At 35.9% G+C, this 20,071-nt stretch overlaps 1 non-coding gene across 1 annotated transcript; it reads left to right on the forward strand.

Moving 5' to 3' along the window:
- The first annotated feature begins 821 nt into the window (after positions 1–821).
- Positions 822–927, forward strand: LOC113921167. The gene has a single exon (XR_003519565.1). It is a non-coding gene; the product is annotated as a U6 spliceosomal RNA (small nuclear RNA).
- Positions 928–20,071: the final 19,144 nt, after the last annotated feature.

Genomic DNA, 20,071 nt, shown 5'->3' on the forward strand with positions numbered 1-20,071 from the left:
ATTAAGAAAAGTATCATAAGCAGATGCCTCATTTAAGAATAATTTAGTGTCCTTCATTTTCTTTTGATTCATACTTTTAACATTTACATATCAAAGTAAAACTGGATTCTATTTAGAAGTTAACCTGAAAAAGAATTTTAAATACGTAATTTAAATTTTTCCAAGTCACGCCAACCTGTATTTTAGAGTAATAGTTACAGTAGAAATTTTATTGTCTCTCATCTCATTTACTGTCACAGGAAATCAGCTCCATGCTGAGTCATCTATTTATGTTAATCTCTAGTCAACGTTACATGTGTGCTAAAAAAAAAAAACCCAATTCTGGCAATAATCCTCACTTTGCCATAGCCATTTTCTCCTCCCCTTTACTGACTATATTATTAATGAATTCCGATAAAGATGCTACATAAATGCACTTTGCTTCCATCAGTATTTCTGATGCTTATGGTGAAAATGGAATCAATGCAGAAGGTGCAATCACTGATGATCCTAAATCTCTCAGATGCTAGAATGACCCTACAGTACTAAAAGAACTGGAAAGATCACCCTCTCATTTTCTCTTTTTTACACATCACTGACCTTGAATCTGAGCATCTCCAATTGCATCCTCAGTGTTTCTCCTTAGAGAAATAAGTCTGTCAGCTGCTGTCTGTCTCCACCAATCATTCATCTGATGAGCCTTCCTTCTTTTCTCTACTTTTGGCAACACAGAAAACTTTTCTCATCTGACCCCTCATCTGTTCTCAAATAAAACCAACTATAAGTAGATTGTTAAACTCAACTCACCCAAACAGCATAGTTGTATAAAATAAAAAGCAAGTGGTTGCTACAGCAGCCCATATACTAAAATTGGAACAGCACAGAGAAGATAAACGTGGCCCCTTGCACCAAGATAATGTGCAAATTTGTAAAGCATTCCATAATAAAATCTTTGAAAAATAAAACATTGATTTATTTTTGAATAAAAAAATCCATCTGAAACTTCAGGTTTCAGCTACAACATGAAAAGAACTTGGATATTAGCACTCCTGGACTTACACCAAGAAAAGAAGTTGAATAAATTGAAATTCAGTAACTTTCTTAGACTCGTCAGAGATTTGTGATTCCCACGGCACATGACCGCTCCAAATTCTGGAGAAACTGCAAGTATAGAGAATCACAACAAAGATATGCTTACCTAGAGCAGAAGCTCCCAGAACCATAAACTGTAGGACAACTTACATAGTAACTTTGGTGACTTGCTGGAGGCTGAGGGTGGATTAGCATGAAATGGGCAAACTGGTGGAGGCTGCAGTAGTAGATGGGCCTCCATAATTTTGGGATTTTCACCCTCAGGAACCCACTAAATTTTAATAGTGAAGAAACAAGAAAAATCTCATATTCCTGGCAAGGCAGGAGAAATGTAACCATTTGAAATACATCTAGATAATTCTGCAAAACAAGGGCCTACTCTGCTGGGAAAAAGAGTTTATCAGAGCCTTATCCCACCTGGAAGGAGGACAGTTTTACAACTGCAGGCCTACTTAGCCAAACTGTTTCAAATAAGGTGAGGGAGTTGGAAGGCTTAGAAATACTTGTGAAAGTCAAGCCAGGAACAAAGTTCTACCAAAACACTGAGATTTGAGATTTAATAGTAAGATTACAGATTGCTACCCATTACCTACAGTTTACTGTCACAACAACAGGGCTCCAGCATAATAACATTGAATTATAGCTAAAAGAGCTGCAAGGCACAGGGTGTATTTAGGGAGGTGTTTTTAGAAAAACCCAAAGACCTCCAGGGAAACAAAAAGAAGGACACTAAGGAAATCTGAAGCTTTGACAGCTATTACTCCGGCAAATATTAAACATGGCCCAACTCCTTGCCAGATTAACATGAATCTCACACTGGAATCATATTTATTTTGCTATTTGTCAATTCACATGTCCAGTTTTCAACAATAATTATAAGGCATGTTTAAAAAGCAAGAAAAAAGTAGGTACCCATTACCTAGAGTTTAAGAAGACGAAACAAGCATCAAACCAGACGTAGCTTTGACACAGATGTTGAATTGCCAGACAGGAATTAAAAATTACTATGACTTAAAATGCTAGAATAGTAATTAAAAAAGTAGACGCAAGCAGGGCAGATTGGTACTATAAGCAGAGATGGAAACCCAAAAAATAACTAAAATGAAACATAAGAAACCAAAAATGCTTTCACACAAATAAAAAAATGTCTTTGATGGGCTCATCAGTAGACTTGAAATGGCTATGGAAAGAATACATGAACTTTAAAATATGTCCGTAGAAACACCTCATCTGAAATGCAAAGAGATAAAAAGACTATAAAGCAGAAGTGTATATTCAAGAACCGTGAGATAATTCTAAGATGTAGCATACGTAAGTGGTATATCAGAAGAAGAAGAAAGATAAAGATATGCAGAAGAAATATTTGAATAATAATGTCAGAGAATATTCAAAATAAATGCAGATTCAAACCATAGCTCCAAGAAGCTCAGAGAACACGAAGCAGGATAAATTTCCAAAAAATATATAGATAGGCAATATATTATATTCAAACTGCGGAAACAGTGGCTACAAAAAAAAATCTTGAAAGAAACCAGATTATAAAAATACCATTCCTTATAGAGGAAAATGGATAAGAATTGCAATAGACTTTTTATTAGAAACCATACAAGCAAGGAGAGAGTAAAGTAAAAATATTTAAATATGGAATTAAAAACAAACAAAAAACCCCAAATGCCAAAAAACCCACCAACTAAAAGTTCTTTCTATACCAAATTATTTTTTAAAAAGTGAAGGGGTGGGAAGTCATCATATAAGGAGAGAACCATGAGAGACTCTTAACTATAGGAAACAAACTGAGGGATGCTGGAGGGGAGTTGGGTGGAGAGATGGGGTAATTGGGTGATGGGCGTTAAGGAGGGCACATGATGTGATGAGCACAGGGTGTTGTATGTAACTGATAAATTGTTGAACACTACATGTGAGACTAATGATATACTATATGTTGGCTAATTGAATTTAAATTTAAAAAATGTGAAGGGGAAATAAAGCTTTGCAGACAACCAAAATCTAAAGGAATTCATCACCACCAGACTTATCCTGCAGTAAATGTTAAAAGTTTTTTAGGGAGATGGAAAAGTACATAGGTCAGAAACACAGATCTGTGTAAGAAAGGAAGATTGTCACAGATGGCATAAATGAAGGCAAATAAAATCTTTTATTTTTCCTATTTTTTATGTAATAGATAATTCTTCATGGTAAATGGTAAATGGTAAAAATATATTAGGTGATTATAGCCTAATGAAATTAATGATGGCAATCTTCTAAAGAATGAGAAGGAGGAATTGAGAATACCCTATTATAAGGTATCTGCATTACTCATGAAATGGTATAGTGTTATTTGAAAGTGGATATTGATTAGTTGTAAATACATGTTCTAGGGCAAACCACTAAAAAAATTATATAAAGAAATATAGTTGATATTCAAGCTAGGAAATTAAATTGGAAATCAAAATACTACTGGTCATCTGACTTTGTTCTTTTATAAAGTTATGTTGTCTATTGTAGTTCTTTGCATTTCCATATGAATTTTTAAATCAGCCTGTTTAATAACAGCAAGAAAACCCACTATGCTTTTATTTCTAATGCATTGAATCTTTAGGTCATTTTGAGGAAAATTGATATCTTAATATTAATCTTTTAAACTCTCTCAAGAATTTTTCCTAGCTTTACTGTACAGGTTCTTAGTTATCTTTCTGTCAGATTCACCTCAAACATTTAATATTTGCAATGCTATTGTAAATGGTATTATTTTGAATTTAATTTCTGATTGTTGACAGTATAAAAAATTATGATTGCTTTTTTTGTATTGATCTTGAGATCTGTAGCCTTGCTAAACTGAATTACAATTCTAGTAGAATTGTTTCTGTATGGTTTTAGCTGTGGGTTTTTTTATAGATGCCCTTTTTCAGGTTGAATTGTTGAGGAAGTTTCCTTCGATTCTTAGATTGCTGACAATTTTTTTTTAACGTGATGTTGGATTTTCTCCAGTCTTTCTCTCACATCTATCAGATGATCATATGGTTTTGTTTTTTATTCTATTAATAAAGTATAAAATAATGATTAGAGCCTGGGCTGGGGTGCATTAGGTAAAGCACTTGAGCACAGACTTGAGATTGCTCCAGGGTCATGAAAGATTGGGTACCTTTTCAAAATCAGCATACTAGGCTCTGCACTCAGCTTACTCTAGTACGGACCTGATACTGACTGATTTCAAATGTTACATAACATTTTATTGCTGGAGTAAATCCCAATTGACCACGGATATAGTCTTTTAAAAAATATTTATTGTATTTATATTGTTAATATTTGGAAGAGATTATATATGTGTGTATATATTCATATATACATATGTATGTGTGTATCTATATCATCTATATATCATCTATATCTATATATATATGTATATCTATATATAACCAGGGTAATACTGGCTTCACAGAGGGAGTTGGGAAATGTTGCGCTCATCTCTATTCTAGTAGTTTTGTAAAAAAATTGTTTTTTTCCTTTAAATGGTTGGTGGTATTAATCAGTATGGCCATTTGAGTCTGGGCTTTCCCTTGTGAGAAGTTTCGTATTTATTTATTATATTTCCTTATTGGTTATAGGTCTATTAATATTTTATATTTTTTCTTGATGAAGCTTTGGTAAATTTTGTCTTTTAAGCATTTTCCCATTTTATATAATTTTTTTTCCATTTTATATAATTTGTATAATTTGTTCCCATAAAGTTGTTCACCGGAATTCACTATAATGCTTTTACTTTCTGTACTTTCAATAGTGATGTCCTCTTTGAGGCTTCATTTTTGTAATTTGTGTCTTTTTTATTTTTTGGTCAGGCTAGCTAAAAGTTTGTAAATATAGTTCATATTCTGGTTTTGTGATTTCCTCTATTGTTTTTCTTTTTTCTACATTAGTGATTTCTACTCTAATATTTATAATTTTCCCCCTTCTGCTTAATTTGGGTTTGAATTCCCCTTTTTTTCCTGGTTTATTAAGCTGGAGACTTATGTAATTAATTTCAGACCATTCTTTCTATTTAATATGTGTGTGTATATGTGTATGTTTGAAGATAAAAATTTCAGGTAAATACTTCTTTAACTACACTCCATAAATTTGGATATGTCTGTTTTTCTTTTATTTAGCTCAAAATATTTTCTGATATCTCTTGTGATTTGGTCAACATGTGTGTTTATTCCCCACATTAATGGATTTCTCATGTTTATTTGGTCTTAATTTCTAAATTCCTTCGTTTTTAAAACATTTTAAATTCTTTTAAACATATTATAGAGTGTTTGAATACATGGTCTATCTTGGAGAATGTAGATGCACTGTTGAAAATCCTATGTATTGTGTTATTCTTGGGTAGAGGGTTGCTGTCACTTCATTCAGGTCAGATTGATGAGTTTGAGTCTACCATATTCTTGCTAACTAATTATCTTTTCAGTTGTATAAACTGAGTAAGATGTATTCAGATCTCCAACTAGGAATGTTGAGTTGTCTGTTTCTTGCTTAAATTTTGTTTTTGCTTCATTTATTTTGTGGATCTGTTGTTAGATGTGATAGATTAATACTTGTTTTATCTTCTTGATTTGTGGTGATTCAAAGGGTGATTCAAAATGTCCCCTTTTTTCTCTAACACCTCTTTTTAAAAAAAAAATTCTTACGTCTTTTTTCTTCACTTGATTAACTTTTATTGATCTACCTTCTAACTGACTAATTCTTAAATATGGTTTCCTTTAGATCTTTGAACATATATATAATAGCTACATTGAAGGCTTTTTCTGCTAAGACCAATCTTGTAGTCCCTGCAAAGGCAGTTTCTATTGACTGCTTTCCAATGAGTCATGCTGTCTTCTTTGCATGTTTTGTATTTGTTGGTTGAAAATGGACATTTTCAGTATTATATTCTAGCAACTCTGAACACAGATTCACCATCACAGAGGTTGTTGTTGTTGCTTTTTGTTGTTTAGTGGTTTGCCTGACCTAATTTTGTGGTATATATCTACACCAAAGAATGCAACCTCTGATGTGTCTCTCTCTTTCTCTGTTTTTTTGTTTGTTTGTTTGTTTTCTTGTTGTATTTTTAAGGCTAGAATCCTAGTTGTACCTGGCTTGTCATAGCTTGGAAGTAACCAAATGGTTGGTCAGAAGTTGGTCTGAAACATCTTCAGTCAATAAGTCTTCCACTTTTTCCTAATGGATAGGTATATGGCTCGGGGAATGAATTCAAGCTCTGGCAAATGAAAACTATGTCCAGCCTTTTACTTCCTGTCAGGCTTTTTTATGACACCTCTGTTCCTGTGTAAGGCTTCACAACCAGTCATAAATGTGTAGATAAATATGTCTTGATTAGAATAAGGAAAGCATTACTTTTAACAGAATCAAGAAACAAAATAATAAAATTATTTGCTATGCAGGAGAAAACTTGAAAAATCAACGAATGATCTTGATAATTCACGATGTTTTACTGTTTTGTGTAACATTTTATTTATGTGATGGTTAATCAACACTAGCACAAATTTTCAGTTATTAAAAACATATATGCTGTCATAATGCCATGTACTTCTTCCTAGCACTTAACACAGTTGTAAAGTAGTACTTAGGAAATTGTTTTTGTTCATCTTGCCCACTAGACTATAAGTCCAATGAGGACAGCAAACATACCCTGTTCTTACTCAATATTTTACTTAGATGTCGTGCTAACATCCTCACATCATGTAGTATTTCCATGCATTCCAGTACAGATTGTAACTCAGAGAACTGCCAGCTGTATGAGGGTTCTCTCTGGCCATGCGTGTCTACTCCACAAAGGTGGAAAGCCTAACATGCTAGGGAGGGAGTGTTCTCTTCTAGAAACAACTCTCAATAGACATATGACAGGGTTGGTGGGTTGATTTGTAAGCTGCGCTGCTCTTTGGTGGTCTGTTTCTGAAAACTGTGTTCTCGATACTGGTAGCAAAATTCACAGCAAGATTAAACTCTAGTTGTCCAGAGAGAAAACTCGTTAGAACACCGCCCTTCAGGTGACATTAAACGTTGCCTTTTCCTTACCTCAGTTCTCCTCTTTTGTACTGACATTTTCTGGGATCACATTCCAAGGAAACCCCTTATATAGGAATCCTTGTCTCAAGACTATTTTGAGAGAATTCAAATTAAGTCAGACCAATTTTTAGGATGAGCAAACAGAAAAGGCTCAATAGATTGAGATTTGTCATCATAACCTGTTTCTTGCCCAAGTGTTTTTTGTTTGTGACAAAGCCATTAATTATACAAGTGAAAATTTTGTGGGATAGCAAATATTCTTGATTAATTTTACACTAATAGTAGAAAGCATAAATTCACACATTTTGAGAAAAAATTGTCTTCTGGATTCCTAGACTTAAAAAAAAAACCTTGAATATTTCTTTCATTAGTTTTTTACTAAAACCCAATAAGTTATTCCACTCATCTTTTTCTTTTCTTTTCTCTCTTTTCTTTTCTTCTCTTTTCCTTTCTTTTCTTTTTTTCTTTTCTTTTCTTTTTTTCTTTTCAAATAGGCTCCATGCCCAGCATGGAGTACAGCATGGGGCTTGAACTCATGACCCTGAGTTCAAGACCTGAGCTGAGATCAAGACTCAGACACTTAACTGACTGAAAGCCACCCGGGTGGCCCCCCTATCTTTCTGTTGACCAGTCCATCCATCCAGTGATCCATTCATCCAATGACTTATTCACCCAGCCATCCTTCCAGTGATGTTTTCTTGAACAACTGATGCGGGCTAAGACATTTATTTTCTTAATAGACCACAATGACTTACTGCTAGTAGAAACCTAGAAATTTGCTCATAATATAATAGAGAAACTGCATGTACCAGTTTTATTTCAGGCTACAAATAAATAATTATTTATATTTTCATTTTAATTAAATTTGCTCAGTAAATGTGCATTATGTTTATCAACATATTCTATGTAATATGACCCTCTTAAAAACTATCATGGATTGAAATGCCTAGGTGGCTCAGTCAGTTGAGTGTCTGACTCTTGGTTTCACCTCACGTCACGATCTCAGGGTCGTGAGATTGAGCACCATGTTGGGCTCCATGCTGAATGGGGAATCTGCTTGAGATTCTCTCCCTCTCCCTCTGCCGCTCCACCCCACCCACCCCTCCCATGCTTGCACTCACTCTCTGTCTCTCAAAAAAAAAAAAATTATCATGAATTGTAGGAAGTGTGCTGAAAACCTATCTCCAAAAAGCATATCAAAGTTTATGTTTGAACCCTTAATTATAACTCTTTAAAAGTCAAAAATGTCTTAATTATCTAATAATTTAAAAGAGGTCAGAAAAAATATATAAAAAAGCCAACTGTTTCCTGTAGAATATATGAACTCTTTCCTAACAGGTAGGACTACTGTAGTCTTGCCTTTGATGGAAAGTGAGTGTCCTCTTGATGAAGTGATACTTTATTGAATCACATCCTTATTCTCCCAGATTCAGTAATGCAAAGACATTTCCATGCTGATACATCAGATTTACTAGTTTGACATGTATAGTAGTCATGTAATACACAGACCTTATTACTAATAAGTGGATGCATGAGTTAGGATGAATTTTGCCTGCAGTAAATTCACAAATATTGTTAACTGCTAAAGTGAGATGTATGATCTCCATGTCAAACTTTCTATATGTCTCCATATCATTCATTTCATTGCATAGCAGATTATCCTTTTTAAGTGTTTTCTAGATGGCTTTACAGAATAGGCAACATTACTGTACTTCATGCTTAGAAAATACTAAGGAGATACATAGAGCATTTATAATAGCACTGAGGGCACCTTCCAAATATGTTTTTAGGAGTATTAGATAGTCTTTCTTGCCTCACTATTGTAAATTAAGATAGCTAATTCAAGAAGTGCTTTAAAATGTTACATCTAAGTATATGTGAATCACTACAGATCAGTAATAATGATGAATATTGTTATCCCTTAACTTTTTATAAAGACAATTAAAGTGCCAGAAGTCAGAATGTGAAAAGAAATGGAATTAGACTGGTCTTCCATTAAACCTAATAGCTAAGTTTTTGTGTTTGTGTTTTGTTTGTAATAAAAGAATGTTAACCCAAACTCTCAGAAGAATTAAACACAGTGATCTGGGATATCTTAATTGTGGGAAACATGTTTCCAAAGTAAAATTATGAGAATAAGTTTCTTACATGCAGGATTTATTGGAAGTGTCACCTAAACAAGAATAGATTTTTTAGGGCAATAGGAGACACTTTTCACATTTGAAAAACATGATCTTCTGGCAATTTACGTTTACATTCTTAAATTCCTTTTTCTTACACATGTGAAGTTGTCAATAACTAAAATAAAGCCTGTCTACCAGAATGTCACACTTTTTGCAAGCTATAATAGATCTTCCAAAAGGTTATTTACCAAGTAAGAAAACAGGCAGGAACAGATGTGCAGAGATTTTCCATGGTCTGTCTAGAAGTTCTGCTTTCTTCCTCCCAGAGAAGAAGAGATCATATAAAAGCCAGGAGGGGAGAGACTCAGGGGGAGGATATAGGAAGCATCTGTTACTTACAAGTAAATGGATCTGGACGGTTTCAGAATGTGTGGGAGAACTAAGAGAGTGACAGGTAATGGTTTCAGCGTCCCAAATGTCAGTGTTTGATGTGGGTAAAATAGGAAGTTATTTCTTAAGACGTGAAAGAGGAAACCAAAATGGAAAACAATTTTGGTGGTTTTCTATTTAATCCAGTGGGAGAGAGAGGGAGGTAGAGGAAGAGAAATCTTCCTCAGGAAAATAAGCACTAAAGTTTAAAGTCTCTGGCTAGCTGATCATCCCTTCTGAATGCTGTCTTCTGAAATGTGTTTACTAATGATTAAAACAGCCCACCCTACCTACCCCTGGTCAGTCAGCCTAACCAGTGAAATTATCATGGAAATAATCTAGGGACAGTGAAAGTAAAAATGGTTAAACATGTTGATCCCTAAAAAGACTCTTCTACTATGCTTATTTTTTACATGCATCAGCTTCTTTAATATCTCTATAAGTAAGGAATAATTATGCTAATTTATAAAACTCAGGTGGTTTATATACCTGACCCAAAGTGAGCTCTATTTTAACAAATTCTGTTTAACTCCAAAGTGCCTGCCTTTACACTACTCTACCCACCTCCCATCTTTTTGGGGAGACATCAGTTATTTAGCACATACTTTTCTGTTACAGAAAATTTTAAAATTATAAATATTTAAACATTTAAAATATCATAAAATAAATATATATGTATCTTACTGTGCAGAATTTTCACATGATTTAGTAAAATATCAGATGCTAAGGCCCTAGGTGGATTGTCTGTTTTAAAAAATAGACATGTATAGGGCGCCTGGGTGGCTCAGTTGGTTAAGTGACTGCCTTCGGCTCAGGTCATGGTCCTGGAGTCCCGGGATCGAGTCCCGCGCCGGGCTCCCTGCTCAGCGGGGAGTCTGCTTCTCCCTCTGACCCTCTTCTCTCTCGTGCTCTCTCTCTCTCATTCTCTCTCTCTCTCAAATAAATAAATAAAATCTTAAAAAAAATAGACATGTATAGCACATGGCCTCAAATAGATTCTAACATGCCGATCCAAAGCTAGGAAAGTATTTGTTGATGACCGTACATTTTAAGGAGAAAGTCTGTAAGATAATATATAGTTCGTGGGCATCCTTGTGTGATCCAGAGAGGACTGACTTGAGTGTCCACAGCTTCTGCATGGATAACTGACATCTCTTTCCAGTGGTACTTAGGGGAGAAGACTAGGATGACCTTCCCCAGCAGTAAAATATAGCAATCCTTTAGCACATGGCTCTCCAACCGCACCATTTCAAGAGGAATCTTGAGGGATAGCTGGTAGACAAATGAATATCACTGGAATATTATTCAAAATTATAAACCAGGGATGCCTGGGTGGCTCAGTAGGGTAACCATCTGCCTTTGGTTCAGGCTATGATCTCGGAGTCATGGGATCGAGCTCTGTGTTGGGCTTTCTGCTCAGCGGGGAGTCTGTTTTTCCTCTCTCTCTCTCTCTCTTTCTCTCAAACAAATAAATAAAATCATAAAAAAGTATAAACCTGGAGTAGATTCTTACTCTTGGAAAAGCTGAGATAGAACAAGAATCTTGGGGAGTTTATGTTTCTCTCTGTGGGGAAAGAAACAGAAGTGGAGTCTGTTTGGCAGCAGTGGAGGGAAGCAAAGGCAACCTGCCCAAGCTTTGAGAATAGCAAACCCCAGGGCAGAATCCAAACCCAGAAACCAGGTTCTTATTAACAATGGATGAAACTGAATTATAATGCAAAAATTGGATTTTGAATTGTCAGAGTGTAGATTGGTTTTTAGAAATGCTTTAAAAGCTACTTCAGTGGCGCCTGCGTGGTTCAGTCAGTTAAGCATCTGACTCTTGATTTCAACTCAGGTCATGATCTCAGAGTTATGAGATCGAGCCCTGCGTTGGGCTCTATACTGGGCATGGAACCTGCCTGGCATTCTATCTCTCCCTTTCCCTCTGCCTCTCCCCACCCTCCTCTCTAAAAATAAAATAATAATAAAATTAAATGGAAAAAGTGAAAGCTACTTCAAAACCTTGTCTGTTTTGTTAAATTGCTTCATTCTCCTTATGTGCATGTAAAATAGACATTATAGAAGTAAGGAATATAGTAGTGGTCATTATTATAGTAGTGGTTTGTAATACAATTTGAGTGGTACCTCTCCCAAGCCATATATCATAATTTTGAATGTCTACCATTAGAAGACAAAGTTCTTTTTTGTAAAGATATTTTCTTTTCTTATTTTTTAAAAATAGATTTAATTTATTTGAGAGAGAAGAGAGAGTGCACACAAGGAGAAGGAGCATCAGAGGGGGAGAGAGAGGGAGAAGTAGGCTTCTCACTGAGCAGGGGGCCAGAGGAGGAGCTTGATCCCAAGAGCCTGGAATCATAATCTGAGCCGAAGGTACTTAACTGACTGAGCCACCCAGGCGCCCCTATAAAGATACTTCCTTAATATGACTTAATATCATTCTGAAATGCAAATATTCTGGTAGGTAACAAACATTAAAAAGTAAACACTGAGATGTTTTGACCTTTTATCCTGACAGGAGACCAGAGAATAATTCTTAGGATTATCTAGGAATGGGGAGGAAGAAAATCTGAAAGTTTTGTGTCATTTGTAGTGAAGAGGGCAGGCAGCCATCACATCCTCAAGGAATGTTGAAAACAAACTGCCAGAGCACTCCTAAGTCTGGTCTCATTTGTTTAGATTCACAAGAGTAACCTTAGTTTCTTCGAAGGGCCTGTGTAGTACTTTGAGTGAGGTGTATATGCCCAGCAATTTAAATTCAAAATCTATACCAAGTGACTTCTAGCTGCCATGAATAGTGCTAGGGATGGTGAATAAAACAGTGCATTTGACATGCACAACAGTTGTGGTTATGATTGCAAAGTTTTTATTTCAGAGAACATTAGCAGCAATGTTTTTGTACTTGAATTGGTTTTATTTTTCTTTTGTTTTGAAACTTTACAAATAATGGGTCATGTTTCTCACTTTTTTCATGAAATATATTAAGAGTTCACTGGAAGATGACAAATTTGAAACTCAAGTGACATGTGAAATCTTGAACATAAATGGGCTTGAAGGTGGATTATGGAGAGAAATGATGAATGGTTGGTCAATGAGTGTGGGAAACAAATAATTTAGTGTTTACGTCGTAACATTAAGTTAACCTGAGGACAACAGCTGGATCCTCAATGCTTCTTTCTCCATAAACCAAATGGTGGCAGCATGTGATAAAAATGATATCTCCTTGATTAGGCAATGTAAACATTACTGAAAAATGTTTCCTGTCAACAAACATATTATAATCCATTATTTTGTATCAAAATATGCTATTATCTTCTCTTATAAATTTATCTGGTAGTCCTAAATAAATTGTATAGTATTTAAATAAAGAAAATAAATTCTTTGTGGCAAAAACATTAGAATCAAATCTCCAAAAGCCCCAGTATTGTCAATATTTGTTAAAATTCCATTCTATCAACACTGATAAGTAAATGCAAGAACATATGTTCTTTGGCCCTCAGTGAAGATATCCAACCATATTTTAAGGGACTGTTTATGCCTCTATAACTGCAGACAAATAAGGGGCTACCAAACCAATGAAGCTGTGTAATTCACCATGGCTCATTTGCACAGAAAAATTACAGAACTTGGAGATCCTGGGCACAGAGCAAGTGCCCATTAGCGTTAGACAGGCACCAAACACTTCAGTCCAGAGATAATTTGCCTGCAGTATTCTTGCCTACATGCCAGTGTATGCTCTTATAATACAGTGAGTATAATAATAATTTTAAAATGTTTGTAAGATTCTAAATTTATAAACATACATTTAAAATAGTTGGCAGTTGTGTCATGGTTGAGAAAAAAATATATTTAGCCAATTTTTTGTTCAAATTATCATTCACAATCAGGATCCAGTCCCATATTTTCCACAGAGTAAATAACTGTGTGACTACAGGAAGGTGAGAAAAAAAGATTTTTTTTAAAAAGCTGAATATGACGGCATCTCATCATATGAAAAAACACATTTGTAACAATTGTTTTACATGAGAATTGTGTTGAGTTAAATTGAAATATTGGAAGGCCATACTAATAAACTCCATCAAGCATTCCTTTAGTAACTCACTCAATAAAATTCAGCAAAACCTCTTGTGTGAAATTTGTGATGCAATTTGTTAAAACTAGGAATGTTCCCCAAATCCTTTATAGTCTCAAGGAGCTATATTTCACTGATTAATTAGCAGAAGATAACATTTTTCCAAAGGTAAAAAGAATGAGAGAGGTAAAGGTATTTTTTTGCTACAGAGTCTGTATGTCACAAACTATAGATTTCCACATACATGAATATGGTAGTAGTAGGTATTCATTTAATCTCTCTCAATAAAAATGGTTGAGTGAAATAGAACTGTGACATACTCTTCACAACTCCCACATTTTATTTCAGAATTTTTTATAAATTTCTAATATTTCCAACACTTAAATTTCCATCACTAGTATTCCCCCAACCCCCAAACTCCCACAAGATGTCAAGAATCTGTGGTTGAGAAAATGGCTTTTTTGGATATCAAACAGTACCATATCATAAAACAATCTATGTACCTCTCCTGCTTTAAAGTATTATTTGTGGTTTTGCCTTATATCTACAAGAGTTGAGCAAAAGACAATTTTAACAGTCGTGTGGTAGGCATCTCTAAGGTAGCCTCCGATGATCTCTGCCTCATCGTATTTACCTAGCTCTGTGTAATCCTTTCCCCTTGAATATGTGTTGGATTTCTTAATACTTCTGATGAATGGAAGATAGCAAAAGTTCGTAATGTCCCTACTAAGATTAAATTACACAAAGACTATTCAGTCCATCCTAGTTCCCATGTTTTCTCTTACACACACTTTCTCTAAGGAACCCCAGCTGCCATATTTTGCCTTATTGATAGGCCCATATGTAAGGACCAGAGGAAACTTGAAATAGCCAATGAACAAAGGGGCCCTCAGTCTAACAGCCCACAAGGACTAAATACCGTGAACAGCCATGTGAGTGGGCCCTGGAGTTAGAGTCTCTTCCAGTCCCGCCTTCAGCCGAAGCTATAGCCCTGGTTGTCAGTTTGAGCACAAGTACATGAGAATTTGAGCTAGAGACGTTTTGCTAAGCTTTGCCCAGATCCCTGATACACAGAAACCATAATATAACAAATGGTCATTGCTTTATGCTTCTAAGTTTTAGGGTAACATATTATGCAGAAATAGATAACTAATACAGTTGTTTATAGGAAGCTAGTTTTAATTTTTCCCAGTGATGACATCTAAAAAATAGTACAGCTCCAGACACTTGCCTTTATTCTCACAGCCTGAGTTCACAACTTAAAACTTTTTCAACATGGATGGATTCAGATTAACCAAACCCATAAGAGAGCTCAAAATAATACTTTACCATTTTAAAAAGAATTAAAATTGCTAAGAAATAAAACTGTCAGGACTTTGGCATTATATTGTTCCCATATACATACTACAAACTTAAAATTGTCTAGACTTCAAATTTTCAATCCCAGAAAACACTTTCTTTTTCTGTTTCCTGCAATTTCAAATTTTGAATATTAAATACTTGTATAAATTCCAGAGATAATTACGTATTCTGCCTTTAAAAAATCTGCCTACTTCCCAACAATTTATTAAAATAACTAAATATCTAAAGATAGTTTGGTGTTCTATTTTGAAAGAAATATTGGAAATGCTGGTAGACAGAAAATACTCCCTGTGTCCACATTAGCTATATGGCTTCATGTGCTGTAAGAAGTTGTTACACTTCAGTGGAAATAAGAGATTTGCAGAATTAAATAACTGATAAAGAGAAATGATAAATATGGGAAAAAACACATTATGGCTTTTGATTGATTTTTAAGGTGCTAGTAACGGGATATGAAGGATGGAAAGTGGTCTTACGAATCAAGTTTTGATTTAAAACTGCAGCAACAGACTTACATGACCTAGCTAGATAAAAAGATAATAGGAAATGAAAGGGTAAAAGTAAATGCACATTTTAAGGGAGAAAGAAGTACTTGGTGCTTAAAAGAGGCAGTCTAAAAAGAATCCACATTATTCAGAGTCTTACAGCAAACAAATAACTTAGTTGAAGCTGCTAAGAAGAATAGCCCGTGGAAAGGAGACAAAGGGAGATCTACTATTCAGGATGATACGTGGGACGTATGACCAATCAAGTCCTTGCCTCTTTGGAGTCTTATGGGCATGACTCTTACTCTATAAGCTGGGAGACAAAATAAATGTCAAATTCTAATTTTTTATTTAATCTAATAAACTTCACTTTGAACTATAATCTTGCATGCTTGCTGGAAAGCCCAGTGTTACTGTTAGAACTCCTTTGTCCTCCCTGGGGCCTATGCAATAATTTGGAAGGTAGTGCTTCAGTGGGACAATTACGCCCAAAATTTTAGACTGATCCTATCATCCCTTAAGCTTAATGTCCAATCTCACTGGATGCATTATGCACCATCCCCTCTGAGGCCTTGCTACCTCCTTAGGATATGAATATAAAACAGAGCATGAGTCAGTGATATCACAAGCCTCTCTGATCTCAATAATCTTTCCAAAAAACAAAAAAGAGGGAAGATAGAAATCTATCATCTTTCTTGCTCTTTTAAAAGATGTTCTAAGGAAAAAACAAAACAAAACAAAACTCTCTTATTTTGTGGATAATGTCCCAGAAAATGAGAATTAAAGGAGAAAAGGACAGGAAAAGAAAGCTTTAAAACTTGTTAAACATTAATTAATATCCTCTGAGGTATGAGAGGATCAGAGGACTTGCTACCATATTGGAATGGGGTAGAAAGTGTTGGGGGGGAACTACATAGAAGAAAACAAATTAGCACCCAAATAAATTCACACTATACCTTTACGAGACTGTTAATAGGTATGATGAATACCAGAAAGAAGAAATAGATATAATCCTAAGGTTTGGTAAACTCAAAATGTAAATAGAAAAATAGGCTATCAACACAATTTATAAAATTTTTAATAAAATAGATCCTGAAAAATATTTTGAAAGCATAATGTAAGAGATCAAAAAAGGAATCATTTAAGGCCTCCAAGAATAGAATTATGACAGGGGCGCCTGGGTGGCTCAGTTGATTAAGCGACTGCCTTCGGCTCAGGTCATGATCCTGGAGTCCCGGGATCGAGTCCCGCATCAGGCTCCCTGCTCAGCAGGCAGTCTGCCTCTCCCTCTGACCTTCCCTCCTCTCATGTACTCTCTCTCTCTCATTCTCTTTCTCAAATAAATAAATAAAATACTTTAAAAAAAAAAGAATAGAATTATGACAATCAAGATAGAGTTCAAGGCATTCTTAATTGCTTAAAAGCGGGGAATGGAGGCACAGAGGAATGATCTACAAAATCTGAAAAATGTGTATGAGATGGATATTTACTCAAAAAGAGAACTGGTCCACTGATGCACATGTTTGTCTTAGAATGGGTGCCCTAGAAAATACAGTCTGAGGAAAATCTTATATAAGTTAATACTTTAGAAAGAGATACAGAACCCAAGAATGCAGTATTGATTGACTGAAAGAGGTAGGAAAACTGAGAAAGAAGAGAAACAATTTTGGATGTGCTTATTGAGCTGGCTACCAATTTTTAGCCTATGTAACTTATAACTAAACATCTCAGAAACTTTATCTGGGAAGCCATGTTAATTTCTGGACATTCTTTCCACGTGAAGGAAAAGAGAAATAATTTATCTTGTGACTCTAGTGTTATACTGATCAAATATTTTTTCTCTATGAGATAACTCCCCTGCACTTCTGGTTGCAAATGCATGAGCACAATGTAAGTCCTATGGTATCTTAAGACTGTGTCAAAGAGAAAACCTATCATTATAACGTAAGTGTGTGCAACATGGGCAAGAGACGTGGTACTGATGGTTGTGCACACATGAGGTCATTCTCCATGGCAGCTAGGATGACACAATTTGCCAAGTGTTCCAGTTCCAAGACGATCTCTGGTGGTACATAAAAGTGGCTCATTTGGTTTACACTGGCAATAGGAATCAACCTTCATGCCTTCTAATACCCAGCACCCATTCTATCATATGGATCTCTTTTGGTGAAAACCACACATTTTCACTACCTTCCTGAGAGGCAAAATACAAATCCATTTGTCTCAGTCTCTATCAGTGAGCTATGGTTCCCACTGCGGTAGCCAATCCCAAGTCCATAATTGGCACTCCATCATTTTCTTCCTCAATCATCCATCCTAGATCTCTTTTTCCCTTGTTCAGCACTTCAGTTGGTCTGGATTATTTGCCTGGTGGGAGCAAAACAGACCCTTAATTGTCGTATCTTTCTTACATCCCATTTCCTGCAATTGCCCATTTGCAGTTATTACTGGGATTGAAAACCAAGTCTTCACACAGTAAACTCCATAGATTGTAGGCATACTTCTCCTTAACCCCATTGTGTATCAGTATTCTTAGCCTATCATGACAATTAGTGTGAATTTCCCCTTGTCAATTGTCAGTTATCAGTATAGTAACTTCTTTCCATGGTAGATCCTTCTGATCCACCAGGGTAAGAAGTCAAAAGTGTCTAGGTAATAGTCATATAGTTCAGTTCTTTGGAATTCTTCTTGTGTTCCTTGTAATGTGACCCTTACTCCAAATTCAAAAATTAAAATCTCTAATAAGATAAAGCCTAATAATGCAGGGAAAAGAAGCACAAAATTGGCAAGTGGGTCACTGGCAATGAATGAAAGTGGCCAATCCTCTATTTACCTCTGTATTTCCAGAGTTGGCTATTTACCTCTGTATTTCCAGAGTTGGCTATTCCAGAGTTGGCTGTATTTCCAGAGTTGGCAAAAGACATATTAGGGTCACTGTAACCTATATTGGCCATTTGGTCAAAGCATATACTAGATCCTCGTGGAAAGTGCTTCAATCGTGCATGGTTCCAGCCCTAAACTGGCAGTTTAGCTTGGCCTTTCATAGGCCGTTCCAATATTCTGTCTGTGTAGCTGTATATGGGTCGCAGAGTATAGTATCAGCATGATGATTTTCATGTCAAGATGATCAAGGTTAACAATGACCTGAAGAAGCATTGCTAAAGAAGAAATTGATAAATTTCTTTATCCACCCCATATAAAAGCAAATTGAGTTTGATCCTTTTTACTAATGGGGTTTGAAAAGAATGCATTCACTAGATTAATAGCTGCATAACAGTTGCCAGGGGCTGTGTGGATCTGTTCTGATAGAGATGCCACATCTGACAAAACAAATGGAATTGAGCCTGTCACTTGGTTAAATTTAAGATAATGTAGAATCTGTCAGTCTCCTGATCAGAGCGGGGGTGGGGGCCACCAAATTTGGGGTGACCAGATCAGGTAGAGGCAAGTGGAGCAAGCCATGAAAGATTTCACTCAAGGCTGAACAAAGGAGATAGAAGTTTGTTGAATACTTTGCAAGGGAGCAGTATGTAGGACAGCAAGGGAGAGACTGTTTGCCACGAGACAGTGGTAGGGGGCTGTAGTTAAGGGAGAAGGTGAGGAGGTATAGGAATGAATGGAATTAGCCCTTTTTGGTACCTGTGTCTGGTGTAACCTACTGGTCACCTAGGGCTTATGGATATTTTGAGGTGGGTCACCTAATGGGCCTGTTTGTATTCAGCCAGGGAGTTGGGCTAGCTCTTCTACCTGACTCAGGTTTCCATTGCTCAAGTGGGTTGCCTAAAAGCGGCCTCGACATAGAATAATCTATCATACTCCACCTTCCCCCCCAAAAAAGGGGGGACAACATACAAATGAATGAAAGCAGATATAATTGGACAAGAAATTGCATCTCCTGTAAGTATTTAAGGAGTTCATAATCTCTGCCTTTTCACCAAGGATACATAGCATGACTTCTGGATTTGTGCCTTGACTGATATGGAAGAGTAGGGGTTGCGGGTGGGGGGCGGGTTTTATTCCTTTCTACTATAAATTAGGGGAACTGTGCAAATGTTCTGCCAGCTGTTTGATATAATTATTCTAATTTTGTTCTCAAATACAAAGGATAACCTAAGAGTAGTGGAAGTAGTTGTGATGACAAGATTCTGATTTGGTGGTGTTGGGGTTCCTCCCAAACAACAAGCAAAGTGCTGGACACCAGCTGAATGTCCTACAATTCAACTCACTTTTGACACCGTCTACTTGGGAATAGGATCAGATTCCACAGACCAAGGGTTGAGTCTTATGCAACTGCTCCCCTCCCTTCACCCCTGCAACACACACACACACACACACACACACACACACACACACACACACACACACCCGCTTCAGATGCCAATTGTAAGGCTAGGTTGTTCCCTGTGCTTCTGACCAACAACCACTTACAGATTGGAGGTTCCCATAACCTCCTTCTTGGGTTAAATTAATTTTCTAGACCAGCTCAC

The sequence above is a fragment of the Zalophus californianus genome, chromosome 3 (assembly GCF_009762305.2).
Source record: "Zalophus californianus isolate mZalCal1 chromosome 3, mZalCal1.pri.v2, whole genome shotgun sequence".
Classification (NCBI taxonomy): Eukaryota; Metazoa; Chordata; class Mammalia; order Carnivora; family Otariidae; genus Zalophus; species Zalophus californianus.